The following is an 18135-nucleotide window of genomic DNA, read 5'->3' as shown; positions in this document are numbered from 1 at the left end:
CAAAGGTTGGGTATCGGTCACGACAAACTCCTCCGGTGGGAGAGGAACCATTGCTGCCCAATCTGGGCAGGGGCCCGAGAACAGTTCCTGGGAGTCTGCCTGCTCCTCAGAATGTGTCATTTTCATGGAGTGAGGAGGCTGGGAGGAAGGAGGAGCAGCAGCAAGAAGATTCAAAGTTGCGGCAGTGGACGACGTAGAAGACTGGGTGGTCGATAGATTGCTGGATGTACTTTCTGCCATCCACGACAGGAACTACTCACACTGCTCATTTTTTAATAAAAGTCTACGACGTGGACCCAAAAATTGCGATATGAAGTTAGGGACCCCAGAAACTGTCCTCTCTCCTACTCCCGCAGCAGCCGGCTGTGATTCACCTGGACCAGGAACTCGTCCTATGCCCACACCCTCACTTGGGACTCCGCGTCCACGACCGCGACCGCGTCCACGTCCTCTGCCCCTACCCCTCAGCATGCTGGATTAAGAATCGAGCAGAGACAGAGCGGTGTAAAAATGTTTGTGAATCATTGCCACGCAGTTGCTGGCTGCCAGCGGTAATATAACGCTAAATGAAGCCGGAGATAAATTATAAGGAAGGCTGCACGCAGGCTAGGCTGTGAACTATGCAGTTTGGATGGACGTGAAGTCCCACAGGCCACGCAGGCAAATGCACTGGGTAACCGTTAGCCGTAAAAATACATTTCTTTTTAAATCTCCTTATTTTACTCTGCAATGCAGGCTGAGGCTAGGCAGTGTGTATTGCACTTTCAATCTATGGGCATCGGGCAGACCGTGAACTTCTGAGACAGCACACGTATAACCGAGCGTTGTAGAAAATGTGTGGTTTCTTGGCGTACACTTAGAGGCAGAGTGAACTGAGGCGATGCAAAGTGCGGACAGAAAAATGTTTAAATGAAGGCTGCACGCAGGCTAGGCTGTGCAATGCAGAGGTACTACAACTCCCAGCAACCACGGAGTTAAATGCACAGGGTCGCAGGTTGCCCTAAGAAGAACCGTTGGGGTACTTGTAGACAGGATTCTACACTACCACTGTCCCTGCCTGACCAATAGTGCCCCTATACTGAAGTATAGACTGCAGCCTGAGAACGCTACAGCCTGCACGCCCGATAGACATAAAAAAAAATTTGTGCAAAAGTGATCACAACACCCACTACAGGTACTACAACTCCCAGCAACCACGGAGTTAAATGCACACGGTTGCAGGTTGCCCTAAGAAGAACCGTTGGGGTACTTGTAGACAGGATTCTACACTACCACTATCCCTGCCTGACCAATACTGCCCCTATACTGAAGTACAGACTGTAGCCTGAGAATGCTACAGCCTGCACGCCCGATATACATTAAAAAAAAAAAAAAATGTGCAAAACTGTTCACAGCAGCCACAACAGTAATGCACTAGATGAGCTGTGGCCCTAAGAAGGGCCGTTGTGGTTCTTGAAGACGCTAACACTGTCCCTATAGCAGCAGCAGCATCAGCAGCACTGTCCCTGATCTCTCTTAGCGTGTGTCTGTGGCGAGCCGCGGGCGGGGCAGATTTAAATACTCGGGGGGCACTTGATCTCCCCAGCCACTCACTGCAGGGGGGTGGGATAGGGCTGAAATGTCACAGGAGGAAGTTGTAATGCCTTCCCTGTGTTTCTATTGGCCAGAAAATTGTGCAAATTTCTCAGGGAAGGAAATGTAAATGTAAAAAGGAGTCGAGTGCCGCGTGGTGCTCGTCTCGAGTAACAAGCATCTCAAATACCCTAATACTCGGACGAGTGCGCTCGCTCATCTCTAAATATCAGTAAAGTCTCTGTATAGCTTTGTTTACTGATTACTTTGCAACCCCAGTTGGATACTCTGGGACACAGGAAATTACACAATTAAGGGTGTAACCTGGCTCATTCTAGTCATAGCCTGCTACTATTTAAGGGAGTTTTGTATTACACAGTGGGTATGCGGGACATGGACAGCACACCTTGTTTATCTTGTATGTGGTATGTAATATGCATTTTTTTAAGTGCTTTTTATTCTGATTTTATTTCATCATATTTGTTTTGTATATTTTTGTTTCACTTGTCTTTTATGTTTTTTGTATACATTTCTATAGGCTTGATAAAGACCTCATGGAGGTTAAAACGTTGCCTTTTTAACTTCCCACTTCTCTGCTGCTTTTCTTCATATATCTTAAGGGGCATTTGCCCATAGCCCCGAAGTTGGCTCTGCATGCTTTTGGACCAATTGTGGTCCTTTTTGTCTCCGCCCCCTACAAGCAATTTTTTATGTGGGGGTTCTTTGTGAGTGCCGTGGCCCTTTGTTTTTTTATTTTAACTATTGGATTTAGAAATCACCGCTACAGGGGATCAGTAAATACCTAAATATTTTCACAGACTGAAATCCTAATCTAAAACATAACTTTTATTCAATATTTTATTATAAAATCCTACACAAAGAGGAGAGGGCTTCATAAAAGAAAACTTAATGTATATGCAGATGATTCATTTACTCATGTATATCTAATGAGGCAGTCTATCAAGTTTGTTGGTGGAAACCAGCTGTGATTATTGCTTATTCCGAAGATATTTCCAATAAAGAATATGACTTCAAACCAGCTATAACTGTTTGGCGCATCCAATAGTATTGATGTGCTTTTTTTCTGGTCTAGATATACACTAATGAAGTTCAGGTAACTATGGTCCTTATTGTACAATTCAGTACCCGATATAATAGTATATATCTATCTGGTGATTGATACCCGCAGATGTGCATCCCATCTGCAATTCTCATCAATTTAATTGACCATGACAGATGATCATTAAATTGTATAGCGGTATCAACTCAAAATTTATCATTGTGATTTAACGCTAGCATCTTTTATCTATACACTCGATACGCTTAATCCAATTTTATGCTGGATTTAGGTACACATAACAGAGTGTTGGATCCTTGTTATCTATCTGTTTCTATTTGCATGATATTTTTGCTCCTGACGAATAGCGCAAGCGAAGAAACGCGTTGAGCTTGATATAGAACAGAACCCGGATAGATTTTGTATCTCTCTATTATATCGGGTACTGAATTGTACAATAAGGACCATAGTTACCTGAACTTCATTAGTGTATATCTAGACCAGAAAAAAAGCACATCAATACTATTGGATGTGCCAAACAGTAATAGCTGTTTTGAAGTCATATTCTTTATTGGAAATATCTTCGGAATAAGCAATAATCACAGCTGGTTTCCACCACCAAACTTGATAGACTGCCTCATTAGATATACATGAGTAAATGAATCATCTGCATATACATTAAGTGTTCTTTTATGAAGCCCTCTCCTCTTTGTGTAGGATTTTATAATAAAATATTGAATAAAAGTTATGTTTTAGATTAGGATTTCAGTCTGTGAAAATAACTATTGGATTTAGATACCATAAGAAATAAGATATGATAACTTTATTGGCCAGCAGATCTACTATATCTTGAATATTATCACTAGAGATGAGCGAACGTACTCGTCCGAGCTTGATGCTCGCTCGAGTAATAGGGTACTCGAGATGCTCGTTACTCGAGACGAGCACCACGCGGTACTCGAGTCAATTCCATTTCCTTCCCTGCATGTTTTGTGCCATTTTCTGGCCAATAGACATGCAGGGAAGGCATTACAACTTCCTCTTGTGACGTGCCAGCCCTATCCCACCCCCCTGCAGTGAGTGGCTGGCAAGATCAAGTGACCGCCGAGTATATAAGGCAGTCCCGCCCGCTGCTCGCCTCAGACACACGCTGGCAGAGATTAGGGAGAGTGCTGCTGGTGCTATAGGAAGAGTGTTAGGCTACTGTTTGCGTCTGCAAGAACCCCAACAGTCCTTCTTAGGGCCACATCTTACCGTGTGCATTACTGTTGTGGCTGCGGGGAGCAGTTTTGCACCAATTTATTTTTTTCATCTTGGGCTCTGCAGACTATTGCGTTCTCAGTCTGCAGCCAATTATACAGAGTATAGGGGAAGTACTGGCGAGGCAGGGACAGTGCTAGTGTAGAATCCTGTCAACAAGGCTGCTGTGAGTTGTAGTGGCTCAGTATTAGCCAGCTTGGCCTTTCTGCAGGCAAGCGTATAATTTTGTCGGCCTACAGTGTGCGTTACAGTACCGCTGTCAGCCTCCAAGTGCACGCCAATAATTGCCTAATTTTTTACACCGCTCTATGTCTGCTGTATTCGAAATACACCATGCTGAGGGTAGGGGTAGGCCTAGAGGACGTGGCCATGGAGGCGGGCGAGGACGCGGAAGTCCAAATGAGGGTGTGGGCACAGGCCGAGTTCCTGGTCCAGGTGAATCGCAGCCAGCTGCTGCGGGATTAGGAGAGAGGCAAGTTTCTGGGGTCCCCAGCTTCATATCACAATTTATGGGTCCACGTGGTAGACCTTTATTACAAAATGAGTAGTGTGAGCAGGTCCTGTCGTGGATAGCAGAAAATGCATCCAGCAATGTATCGACCACCCAGTCTTCTACGCCGTCCACTGCTGCAACTCTGAATCCTCTCGCTGCTGCTCCTCCTTCCTCCCAGCCTCCTAACTCCATGAAAATGACACATTCTGCTGAGCAGGCAGACTCCCAGGAACTGTTCTCGGGCCCCTGCCTTGATTGGGAAAAAATGGTTTCTCTCCCACCTGAGGAGTTTGTTGTGACCAATGCCCAATCCTTGGAAAGCTCCCGGGGTTCCGGGTGATGAGGCTGGGGACTTCCGGCAACTGTCTCAAGAGCTTTCGGTGGGTGAGAAGGTCGATGATGATGAGACACAGTTGTCTATCTGTGAGGTAGTAGTAAGGGCAGTAAGTCCAAGGGAGGAGCGGACAGAGGATTCGGAGGAAGAGCAGCTGGACGATGAGGTGACTGAACCCACCTGGTTCGCTAAGCCATCTGAGGAAAGGTCTTCAGAGGGGGAGGCAAGTGCAGCAGCAGGAAAGGTTGGAAAAGGCAGTGGGGTGGCCAGGGGTAGAGGCAGGGCCAGAGTGAAGACTCCCCCAACTGTTTCCCCACCCCCTCCCCCCCTTCGCACCAAGCCACCGTGCAGAGGCCTAGGTCTTCAAAGGTGTGGATGTTTTTCAGTGAGAGCGTGGACGACCGACGAACAGTGGTGTGCAACCTGTGTCGCGCCAAGATCAGCTGGGGAGCCACCAGTACCAGGCTCACCACCACCAGCATGCACAGGCATATAATGGCCAAGCACCCCACAAGGTGGGACGAAGGCCGTTCACCACCTCCGGATCACACCACTGCCTCTCCCCCCGGCCTGCACCCACACCCTCACCTCCGCTGTCCTCGACCACATCCAGCAATGTCTCTCAGCGCAGCGTTCAGCTGTCGCTAGCGCAAGCGTTGGAGCGAAAGCGCAAATACGCTGCCACGCACCCGCACGCTCAAGCATTAAACGTGCACATTGCCAAATTAATCAGCCTGGAGATGCTGCCGTACAGGCTTGTGGAAACGGAGGCTTTCAAAAACATGATGGCGGCGGCGGTCCCACGCTACTCGGTCCCCAGTCGCCACTATTTTTCCCGGTGTGCCGTCCCAGCCCTACACTAGCACGTCTCCAGCAACATCAATCGTGCCCTCACCAACGCGGTTACTGGGAAGGTCCACTTAACCACGGACACGGGACAAGTACTGGCGGGCAGGGCCACTATATCTCCCTGACGGCACATTGGGTGAATTTGGTGGAGGCTGGGACCAAGTCAGAGCCTGGGACCGCACACATCCTACCCACACCCAGAATAGCGGGCCCTTCCTCGTTTCTGGTATCTGCGGCGGTGTATGCCACCTCCTCCAAAGCCTTCCCCTCCTCCTCCTCCTACGCAACCTTTACCTCTCAATTAAGAAATGTGAGCAGCGTGTCGCCAGCAGTTGGTGTGGCGTGGCGCAGCAGCACAGCAGTGGGCAAGCGTCAGCAGGCCATGCTGAAACTACTCAGCCTAGGTGACAAGAGGCACGGGGCTCTTGAGCTGTTGCAGGGTCTGACTGAGCAGACCGACCTCTGGCTTTCGCCGCTGAGCCTGCAACCGGGCATGGTCGTGTGTGACATCGGCCGTAACCTGGTGGAGGCTCTGCAGCTCGGAAGCCTTACACACATGCCATGCCTGGCCCACATCTTCAATCTGGTGGTTCAGCAGTTTCTGAAAAACTACCCGCACTTGTCAGACCTGCTAGGCAAGGTGTGCCGCGTCTGCGCACATTTCCGCAAGTCCAGCACGGACGCTGCCACCCTGAGGACCCTGCAACATCGGTTTAATCTGCCAGAGCACCAGCTGCTGTGCGACGTGCCCACACGGTGGAATTCTATGCTCCACATGTTGGCCAGGCTGTATGAGCAGCGTAAAGCAATAGTGGAATGCCAACTCCAACATGGGCGGCGTAGTGGTAGTCACCCTCCCCAATTCTTTACCAAGGAGTGGGCCTGGATGGCAGACATCTGCCAGGTCCTCGGAAACTTTGAGGAGTCTACCCAGATGGTGAGCGGTGATGCTACAATCATTAGCGTCACCATTCCTCTGCTTTGCCTGCTGAGATGTTCGTTGCAAAGCATAAAGGCTGAGGCTTTGCGGTCGGAACAGGAGACAGGGGAAGAGAGTATCTCGCTTGATAGTCAGAGCACCCTCATGTCTATATCTGGGCCCACTGCAGAGGGTACCCATGCTGCTTGCCTCCCATCTGTTCAGCGTGTATGACCTGTAGACAAGGAGGAGGAGGAGGAGGATCCGGAAAGTGATCTTCCTAGTGAGGACAGCGATGTGTTGCGTACTGGTACCCTGGCACACATGGCTGACTTCATGTTAGGCTGCCTTTCTCGTGACCCTCGGGTTAGATGCATTCTGGCCACTACGGATTACTGGGTGTACACCTTTCTCGACCCCCGGTATAAGGAGAACCTTTCCACTCTCATTCCCGAAGAGGAAAGGGGCTCGAGGGTGATGCAATACCACAGGGCCCTGGTGGACAAACTGATGGTAAACTTCCCATCTGACAGTGCTAGCAGCAGAAAGCGCAGTTCTGAGGGCCAAGTAGCAGGGTAGGCGTGGAGATCAGGCAGCATGTTCAGCACAGGCAGGGGAACAGTCTCCAAGGCCTTTGCCAGCTTTATGGCTCCCAACAAGACTGTGTCACCACTCCCCAGTCAAGGCTGAGTCGGAGGAAGCACTGTAAAAAGATGGTGAGGGAGTACGTAGCCGATCGTACCAGCGTCCTCCGTGATGCCTCAGCTCCATACAACTATTGGGTGTCAAAGCTGGACACGTGGCACGAACTTGCACTGTATGCCCTGGAGGTGGTGGCTTGCCCTGCCGCTAGCGTCTTGTCAGAGAGGGTGTTTAGTGCAGCTGGGGGAATCATCACGGACAAGCATACCTGCCTGTCAACTGCCAGTGCCGACATGCTTACTCTTATAAAGATGAACAAAGCCTGGATTTTCCCAGACTTCTCTTCTCCACCGGCGGAGAGCAGCGGAACCTAAAGAACCTTTTAGCTGCAACTGCAGATAAAAGCACTCTTCTGTATCATCGGAAAACGGGGCATTTATCTTTGTCAATCTGTCTCTGACATTAGTCCTCCTCCTGCTACTCCTCATCCAGAAACAACATGTCATCGCACTGAACGGACAATTTTTCCGAGGCCCATAAGGCTCATCTACACTTACCAATTTTTTTAACAATTTTTCAACGTTTCAAAAGTATTGAGACTGTAATATGAACCAATTTTTTTCAACAGGGCTGCCTCCAGGCTCTGTTACAAATTAAGCAACAGTGAGCTGTATCTTTAAAAAATTGTTTATGGGTTTCACCTGCCCTCTCAGTTGATACATTTTTCAGAGGTACACTTGTACTCTTGGTACACTCATTTTTGGGACCCACGCCTACACTCCTATCTGACTAATTTTTCTGGTCTTCGCCTATGCTCATGGTATCCCAATGTTTCAGAGGTTGGCCTATAATATTACTACAGAAATTTTACTGGGGTCTGCCTGCCTGCCTATACTTCTGCTACAAGCAAGTTACAGGGGTCTGCCTATACTGCTGCCACTTACATGTTGCAGGGGTCTGCCAATACTGCTGCCACTTGAATGTTACAGTGGTCTGCCTATACTTCTGCTACAGAAATGTTACTGGGATCTGTTTATAGTGTTACTATAGAAATGATACAGGGGTCTGCGTATACGTCTGCTACAAAAATGTTACTGGGGTCTGCCTATACTGCTGCCACGTAAATTTTACAGGGGTCTGCCTATACTTTTCCTGCAGAAATGGTGCTGGGGTCTGCCTATACTGCTGCGACAGAACTGATACTGGGGTCTGCCTATACTGCTGCTACATAAATGTTACTGGGGTCTGCCTATACTTCTGCCACATAAATGTTACTGGGGTTTGCCTATACTGCTGCTACAAAAATGTTACTTGGGTCTGTCTATACTTCAACAACAGAAATGGTGGTGGGGTCTGCCTATACTGCTGCTACAGAAATGATACTGAGGTCTGCCGATGCTACTCTCGGAACTGTTCTCGGGCCTTTCCCTTGATTGGGAAAAAATGGTTCCTCTCTCACCTGAGTAGTTTGTCGTGACCGATGCCCAACCTTTGGAAAATTCCTGGGGTCCAGGTGATGAAGCTGGGGACTTCGGGCCAAGTACTAAAATATGTGGGTGTCCAAGTAGTTCTCTCCAGTTAGTTGTAGATCTAAGAACTGATTGTGTATTCAGGGATCTACAAGGACAATAAGTCTAACATGATTTTGTACTCAACATTATCCATTATAACAATAGTTCCACCTTTATCAGAGAGTTTAATGACTACTGATTTATCCTCTACAAGACTGACCTTTAGCAGTCTTGCAGAGATTGAATTATACCTACTGTATGATATGGCGACTCTCTAGTTCACGAGTTACAACCGTAGTAATAATATCACCTATCAAGGCTATTCTTTGTTGGTGGTGGGGAGCCTATGGAGACTTGCAACACATGTGGCTCCAGGATGTCCTGAACATATCACTGAGCAATTCGAGAGTTCTAAATCTCTCTGTGATGCTGAGGGGTATCGACTTTCATGCTATTACTTTAAATTCATTGAAGTCACAATTGTGTTCCCAGGTTGCCTGTCTGGAGCGAACCCATGTGTGACATTAAATCTATGTTTATTGATTCTGCATCTAAAGCCTTGCATCGCACGTCCCACATACTGAAGATGATATGAGCAGAACAAAGTTAGATGAACAGTTCATGAAGGTCTTCACCTGGTAGGTCTCGTTTGTAGTGTAACAAGTGACAGTTAGTTTGGTTTGTGATACTGGAGTAACATTTGCAGCCCTCCTTTTTGCACCTGTAGCTACCCACTATACTGTAGAGGTGGTGTTGGGTGACCCCATTACATTTATTTGGTCTTCTTAACTTACTTGGTGCTAAACACGTTTTCAAAGCTTTGCTCTCCTAAATATTATACAAGGTGCCGGTGGGATTAATTGTCAAATATTGGTCTTATAGAAGAATCGATCAATTCAATACGTTTTTAGAATCTTCCTGATGGTTGAGTGGGAAGAATTATAAATATTGATAAAAAAAGGTTACATTTTTCTGGATCTTCAAGCCTTTCTCTTTTTTTGAGTTTCACTCTTTGCTGTATTAAATGCTGTCGGGATCAGATGGTGCGGATATCCCTCCCCTTAATGATATTACTCTGGGATACAAAATCTTTCTTGTTAATTACATTGGAGTCTTTTGAATTGACCAGATAGTATACTTGTTTCCATTCATTATAGTGAGAGCTTTTATACATAGTTGGCTGTTTGTATCTGTGCTTTTACAAAACTTTTTGGTGATCATTTAAAATCTCCCCATCGCGGTCTTCTACCTATATGGGCCAAAAAAAACCCCAGACTGACTAGGGCATGGATTGTGGGCCGAGGCCAACATGTATTTCCCCTCACGCAAACGCAGCTATCCGGGGCACTGCAATGGAATTTCTTTCTGTAGCGTCTGTGTGTTCCTGCTAGCCACCCATGCTGCAGGTGCACACAGACTTGCCATAGCGGAGTTGTACCTGCCTGGCACTTTTAAAGAAACCACGAATGTCTAGGGCACGGCGTGTGGGCCGCAGCCAACATGTATTTCCTTTCACGCAACCGCAGCTATCCGGGACACTGCAATGGGATTTCTTTATATACCGTCTGTGGGTTCCTGGGGGCCACCCATGCTGTGGGTTTACACAGACTTCCCATTGAGGTGTTTTACCTGTCTGTCCCCAAAACACTGACAGACTTGGGTAGGGTGCAGAGTGCAGATGGTTTACCCCTTGCGTTGTCGTTGAGGTATCCGACACCCAAACAGAATGAGTAGGTGTGGACACATGGAGTCCCCATTGGATGCAGGGTCGTGCGGGGGTTGTTGGGCAGCATGTAACTGAGGAGAAGAGGCAGCGGTGTGTGTCCCGCAGGCAGTGATTGTGCTTGGTTGGAGGTAGTGTGGTGCTTAGCTAAGGTGTGCCTTGCTAATGAGGGTTTGTCCGAAGTAAAAATTGTTGGGGGTGGGGGCACTCTTGCCGCTATTGTGGCTTAATAGTGAGACCTGGGAACCTGAGATGCAGCCCAACATGTAGCCCCTCGCCTGCCCTATCCGTATCTATGTCGTTTCCATCACTTTTGTAGGTTTTGAAGATTTGCACAAATGAAAACCTTAGCGAGCATTGGCGATATACAAAAATGCTCAAGTCGCCCATTGACTTCAATGGGGTTCGTTACTCGAAAGGAACTCTCGAGCATCGCGGAAAGCTCGACTCGAGCAACGAGCACCCGAGCATTTTGGTGCTCGCTCATCTCTAATTATCACCAGTTGTAATTCTCTGCAAAATCATAGTACAAATACTAACCATAGAGAAGTTGGTTTATCAATCCAGTGAAACAATAGATTTAAAGAAGTGTGATATTTACCTTTTTAAAGGTTACTATTCGCTGTGTGATAATACTTGGCATACTTCTAATCACAGAAGGTCCCTAAAACAATAATTCTTTATTAATATGCGTTAAAAAACATTGGGCTCAAGACAGTCTCCAAATAATGGGGACAAAACATAAACAAAAAACAGACAATGGACGAGACACATGTGCTCATAGACGTCACAGTGTTATAGGAGTATAAGATCAGAGGGCCGCCAGTAACTCAGGTTGAGTCCAATATGAATCTGGGGTATTTGAGTTTTATAGTTAGAGGTCAGTATGATATATTACACCAACTTGCTCAATGTCCCTTTAATTTAGTTGGCACTCTGGCTCGACACTTTCTAATGTTATACGAAAGTAGCCTAAGTAGATGAGCCGATATATTAGGCCCTAGTGAATTAAGATGATCTCCACTAGTAGAGATTCAAGGTTCTAATTCATTCAGAGTACATAGTTCGTTCAAGGTTCAATGCATTTCAGTCGGACCAACGACTTTTCAAGAACCGGGTGGTCAGATGTAACAGATCGTGCATAGGTCTATCCGTATTCAACAGACGTATGACCTATAACATAAAGATAGTTAGTTGTTGTCTGAATTGGTGCCTATCATATCTTAGTGTTGGTAAACATTAAATTTAGAACCTCGAGATTGTTTCTCCCCCCCCCCCCCCCCCCCCGAGGTAAATTATAGGGTGATGCTCATTTGTTACACTTGGAGCTCCCCATGTGACAGATAGCAGTGTCATAGGGAAACAATTCGTCCAAGGTAAGAATAATGTAGCCCACCTCTAGCTGGCCTGACGTTGGTCTGAGTGGCTTGATGATGCCACCACTTAGTCTAAGTGGCTTGATGATGCCACCCAATAGACGTTAGAATAGTGACACAGTTGTCAGGCTATCCCAGCTAGGATCTCAGTGCTTAAGGGAGCAATACCCCTAAAGCTCAATCTGCAGCTGCAGACAGTTCAAATCACTTGCTACCAAAGCTAACTAAAGCCTGGGTCAAACAATCATGACCATGTAAATAGGCTATCCAGACTTAGCAGCAGCGCTGAGGAGAGAGCATTTCACTTTTTAAACTAATTGTAGAAAAAAGTGATATAGTTTGCTACTATAGCTAGCTAAAGCCTGGGTCAAACAATCTTGACCATATAGCTAAGCTGTCTAAACTGAGCATCAGAACTGAGAAAGAGAACAATTCACTTGTTAGGCTAATAGTGGATAAAGATAGAGAGTGATATAGCCTCCTGCCCTGATGGTGGGTAGGTGGCTGTCTAATTGTGTCTGAGGCTCTCTCATGTTATAAAGCCCATAGCCTTGTCTAGTCACACCCAGCTCGTTACAGCCCACCAATCATGAGCGGGAGTATAATTAGCCATGTGCATACTATGAACTGCCTCTTTCCTATGTTGATCCCGGATATTGGATCTCTGCACTTCATAACACCCAATTGTTGTCTACCATATAATGCTCAGCTTGTGATAGTTGCTGATTTATTTGCTTCGTTATGTTTGCGCTGCTAATGCAAAGCCTGATCGCTTATTATGTCCTCCATTAAATCATATTAGCTGGCTATATGTCACCTAATCGTCGCCTGGTTTTAGTGTCATCCCGGAGCGGTGCTGGATTAACCCTTTCCAATCCCCTGTCTGATGTCCAAAGACACTCCCACCGAAGCCTGCACAGCTCCAACGCCAGAAGACATCCAGCAGGGCACTCCCACTGGATACAACTGGCCGCTCTCTTGTCCGGGGCCACCCAAGCATGTCCCACACCGCAACACTGGCTCTAGCCAGCAGATGGCGCCACCGCACAATGTCAGAAAGAGAAAGACCCCCAGGAAACCCCTGAATCCAAACTTGGATTGCAAAGGGTTAAGGGAAAAAAAAAAACTATGCCAGCCAATCTCCACCTGCCGGCGAAGCTGACGTTCCAAGTCAGGTGGTTGTCCCGCGTCACGGGGTTCAGTGACGTCAGGTGCGCGGCACGCGTGCCATGTCAGCTGGTCGTCTCTTTTCACATGATCAGATGACATCGGGCGCATGACGTGCTGGATGTTTTAGGGAGGCGTAACAGCCTGTCGGTCCTATGCGCGTCATAAGGGGGGCGGCGCTTGATGACGTAGAGGTATTGGCCAATCAGGCACTTAGGCGTCAGAAAGAGGGTAGTGCCCTAAGTTGTCCCAGGTTCTACACTGGGTTTCGAGCGCCATTTTGCCGAAGTCCATGAAGAGTATTCGTGACAGAAGCTCTTGTGGTTCCAAGAGAGATATCGCATCAGTGATATATGTGTGTAAATCAATTCTATATGTGGACTAATAAATGCTGGGATACCAATAAATGGGACATAATTAGAGATGAGCGAGCATACTCGTCCGAGCTTGATACTCGTTCGAGTATTAGGGTGTTCGAGATGCTCGTTACTCGTAACGAGTACCACGCGGTGTTCGGGTTACTTTCATTTTCTTCCCTGAGAAATTTGCGCGCTTTTCTGGCCAATAGAAAGACAGGGAAGGCATTACAACTTCCCCCTGCGACGTTCAAGCCCTATACCACCCCCCTGCAGTGAGTGGCTGGCGAGATTAGGTGTCACCCGAGTATTAAAATCTGCCCCTCCCGCGGCTCGCCACAGATGCATTCAGACATAGTTCAGGGAAAGTGCTGTTGGTGCCGGAGCTGCTATAGGGAGAGCGCTAGGAGTATTTTAGGCTTCAAGAACCCCAACGGTCCTTCTTAGGCCATAGAAATCGCAGATCGCACCTATGTGCGATCTGCGATTTCTGTTCTCTTCTCTATATGCGCTCAATGGGGCCGGCGGCAGCAGCGCCGACCCCATTGAGAACATATAGAAGACAAATCATTCTTCTCTGCCACAGCTGTAACAGCTGTGGCAGAGAAGAACGATGTTAGCCCATTGAATTCAATGGAGCCAGCAATACAGCCGACTCCATTGAAAGCAATGGGCTGCCGGCGATCGCGGGATGAATTGTCGAGAAGGGCTTAAATATATAAGCCCTTCCCTGCAATTCATCCAGAAATGTGTTACAATAAAAATCATTACTCACTTCTCCTGGCGTTCTGCGGCGCTGCTGCAGGATGTTGCTCCCTCCTGGTCCCCGGCAGAGCATTGCTTTCTCTACGAAGGGCTTTAAATCCCCGCCTCCAGAAACACACGTGCCTTCAGCCAATCACAGCCAATGACAATGATGTCATTGAATGGAAAAGGGAAAAAATTCTATTTGGCCTGCAGGCTTGCGCCAATTTATTTCCTGGCTGGGAAATCACCGCTCTGCTGCAGTTAATAACAGTGCAAGACTGCAGTTCTGTGACACACTGCAGGGCCACAACACATTTATTATTGATTGAATATAGGCAGTGGGCCTTTCCTTTAAAAAAAAAGGGCAAAAATTCTATTTGGCCTGCAGAAATCAAATCACTGGTAATACACCATGCTGAGAGGTAGGGGTAGGCCTATAGGACGTGGACGCGGGTGAGGACGCGGAGGCCCAAGTCAGGGTGTGGGCACAGGCCGAGCCAGTGCGGTGGCCAGGGATAGAGGCAGGGCCAGACAGAATAATCCACCAACTGGTTCCCAAAGCGCCCCCTCGCGCCATGCCACTCTGCAGAGGTCTCTCAGCGTAGCGTCCAGACGTCGCTAGCGCCACAGTTTGAGCGCAAGCGCAAGTACGACGCCACGCTCCCGCACGCTCAGGCGTTAAACATGCACATTGCAAAATTGATCAGCCTAGAGATGCTGCCGTATAGGCTTGTGGAAACGGAGGCTTTCAAAAGCATGATGGCGGCGGCGGCCCCGCGCTACTCGGTTCCCAGTCGCCACTACTTTTCCCGATGTGCCGTCCCTGGCCTGCATGACCACGTCTCCCGCAACATTGTACGCGCCCTCACCAACGCGGTTACTGCCAAGGTCCACTTAACAGACACGTGGACAAGCACAGGCGGGCAGGGCCACTATATCTCCCTGACGGCACATTGGGTGAATTTAGTGGAGGCTGGGACAGAGTCAGAGCCTGGGACCGCTCACGTCCTACCCACCCCCCGAATTGCGTGCCCCAGCTCGGTGGTGGTATCTGTGGGGGTGTATGCTTCCTCCACTAAACCCCCCTCCTCCTCCTCCTACGCAACCTCTGTCTCGCAATCAAGATGTGTCAGCAGCAGCAGCACGTCGCCAGCAGTCGGTGTCACGCGGCGTGGCAGCACAGCGGTGGCCAAGCGTCAGCAGGCCGTGCTGAAACTACTCAGCTTAGGAGATAAGAGGCACACGGCCCACGAACTGCTGCAGGGTCTGACAGAGCAGACAGACCGCTAGCTTGCGCCGCTGAGCCTCCAACCGTGCATGGTCGTGTGTGACAACGGCCGTAACCTGGTGGCGGCTCTGCAGCTCGGCAGCCTCATGCACGTGCCATGCCTGGCCCATGTCTTTAATTTGGTGGTTCAGCGCTTTCTGAAAAGCTACCCCCACTTGTCATACCTGCTCGGAAAGGTGCGCCAGCTCTGCGCACATTTCCGCAAATCCCACACGCACGCTGCCACCCTGCGGACCCTGCAACATCGGTTTAATCTGCCAGTGCACCGACTGCTGTGTGAAGTGCCCACACAGTGGAACTCTACGCTCCACATGTTGGCCAGACTCTATGAGCAGCGTAGAGCTATAGTGGAATACCAACTCCAACTTGCGCGGCGCAGTGGGAGTCAGCCTCCTCAATTATTTACAGAAGAGTGGGCCTGGTTGGCAGCCATCTGCCAGGTCCTTGGAAAATTTGAGGAGTCTACCCAGATGGTGAGCGGGGATGCTGCAATCATTTGCGTCACCATTCCTCTGCTATGCCTCTTGAGAAGTTCCCTGCAAAGCATAAAGGCAGACGCTTTAGAATCAAAAACGGAGGCGGGGGAAGACAGTATGTCGCTGGATAGTCAGAGCAACCTCATGTCTATATCTCAGCGCATTGAGGAGGAGGGGGAGGAGCATGAGGAGGAGGGGGAAGAGACAGCTTGGCCCACTGCTGAGGGGACAGATGCTGCTTGCCTGTCATCCTTTCAGCGTGTATGGCCAGAGGAGGAGGAGGAGGAGGGGGAGGAGCATGAGGAGGAGGGGGAAGAGACAGCTTGGCCCACTGCTGAGGGTACAGATGCAGCTTGCCTGTCATCCTTTCAGCGTGTATGGCCAGAGGAGGAGGAGGATCCTGAAAGTGATCTTCCGAGTGAGGACAGCCATGTGTTGCGTACAGATACCCTGGCACACATGGCTGACTTCATGTTAGGATGCCTTTCTCGTGACCCTCGCGTTACACGCATTCTGGCCACTACGGATTACTGGGTGTACACACTGCTCGATCCACGGTATAAGGAGAGCCTTTGCACTCTCATTCCCGAAAAGGAAAGGGGTTCGAGAATGATGCTATACCACAGGGCGCTGGTGGACAAACTGATGGTAAACTTCCCATCCGACAGCGCTAGTGGCCGAAGGCGCATTTCCGCGGCCCAGGTAGCAGGGGAGGCGCAGAGATCAGGCAGCATGTACAGCGCAGGCAGAGGAACACTCTCTAAGGCCTTTGACAGCTTTATGGCTCCCCAGCAAGACTGTGTCACCGGTCCCCATTCAAGGCTGAGTTGACGGGAGCACTGTAAAAGGATGGTGAGGGAGTACGTAGCCGATTGCAGCACCGTCCTCGGTGACGCCTCTGCCCCCTACAACTACTGGGTGTTGAAGCTGGACACGTGGCCTGAACTCGCGCTGTATGCCCTGGAGGTGCTTGCTTGTCCAGCGGCTAGCGTCTTGTCAGAGAGTGTGTTTAGTGTGGCTGGGGGAATCATCACGGATAAGCGTACCCACCTGTCAACCGACAGGCTTACACTCATCAAGATGAACAAAGCCTGGATTTCACCAGACGTCTCTTCTCCACCAGCGGAGAGCAGCGATACCTAAGCAATACGTAGGCTGCACCCGCGGATGGAAGCATCGTTCTCTCTCACCATCCAAAACGGGAACATTTCTGCTTCATCAATCTGTGTATAATATTCCTCCTCCTCCTCCTGCTCCTCCTCCTGAAACCTCACGTAATCACGCCGAACGGCCAATTTTTCTTAGGGCCACAAGGCTCACTCATATAATTTTTCTAAACAATTTTTATACGTTTCAATGCTCTTAAAAGCGTTGAAACTTTAACTTGAACCAATTTTTCGTTAAACTGGGCTGCCTCCAGGCCTAGTTACCACTTAAGCCACATTAACCAAAGCGATTAATGGGTTTCACCTGCCATCTTGGTTGGGCATGGCCAATTTTTTCTGAGGTACATTAGTACTGTTGGTACACCAATTTTTTTGGGCCCTCACCTACAGTGTAATCATAGTAATGTCTATGTTCTTCGCCTGCACTCATGGTACAGAAAGGTGTGTGGGGTTGGCCTACACTTTAGCTACATAAATGTAACTGGGGCCTTGTCTATACTGCAGCTACTGAAATGTGAAAGAGACTGTTATCTCCCTAAACTGCTGCAATGGGAATGTTACTGGGGCCTGTCTTGAGTGCTACTATTACTGAAATGGAACTAAGACTGTGCTCCCCCTGTACTGCTGCTAGTGATATGTTAGTGGGGCCTGTCCCTAATGCTACTGCTTAAATGTTAATAATTCTGGGCTCTGCCTATACCGCTGCTAATGGTATGTCACTGGGGTGTGGAAACAGAGGCTTCACAAAGACATGATGGCGGCGAGGCCATTTCCCACCAACGCTGTTACTGTTAAGGTGCATATAACCACGGACACGTGTAGAGGACACATAGTGCCTCCAAAACATCCCCCTCCTCCTCCAACAATGAAAACATTCTTGGCAAATACCTTTGCATTGGTCCGTCTGGTGGCAGTCCAAGAATTTCACCTTTAACGACACAACAAGAGAGCACCACCACCATCCCCCCGCCACGGCCCACTTAATCCTGGCCACATTCCGAAAACCAACTACATAAAACCGCGCTACCAGGTCCGCAGTCACCACCACATTACCACCAACGAGGTTACTGTTAAGGTACATATTACCAGTCTGACTGGGGCATGCAGTGTGGGCCGAAGCCCACCTGCATTAAGCCCGACATTACTACCTCAGCTGTGTTGGGCAATGCAATGGGATATTTTTATGTACCGCCGGTGGC

The 18135-nt window shown here is 48.7% G+C and overlaps 1 protein-coding gene across 2 annotated transcripts in view; it reads left to right on the top strand.

Moving 5' to 3' along the window:
* Window positions 1–1971: 1971 nt before the first annotated feature.
* LOC136610858 (lysozyme C-1-like) overlaps window positions 1972–18135 on the top strand; it is a 65010-nt gene continuing 48846 nt past the window's right edge. Inside the window, exons 1-2 of one of the 2 annotated variants that reach the window (XM_066590057.1) lie at window positions 1972–1997; window positions 9130–9275. The gene's annotated coding sequence lies outside the window, so the exon portion shown is untranslated. The remainder of the gene's footprint in view (window positions 1998–9129; window positions 9276–18135) is intronic. The other variant, XM_066590056.1, reaches the window with a different exon arrangement.

This window comes from Eleutherodactylus coqui, chromosome 2 (assembly GCF_035609145.1).
Source record: "Eleutherodactylus coqui strain aEleCoq1 chromosome 2, aEleCoq1.hap1, whole genome shotgun sequence".
Taxonomy (NCBI): Eukaryota; Metazoa; Chordata; class Amphibia; order Anura; family Eleutherodactylidae; genus Eleutherodactylus; species Eleutherodactylus coqui.
Note: the sequence above shows the minus strand (reverse complement) of the source record. Positions and strands in the feature narration are given on the sequence as shown.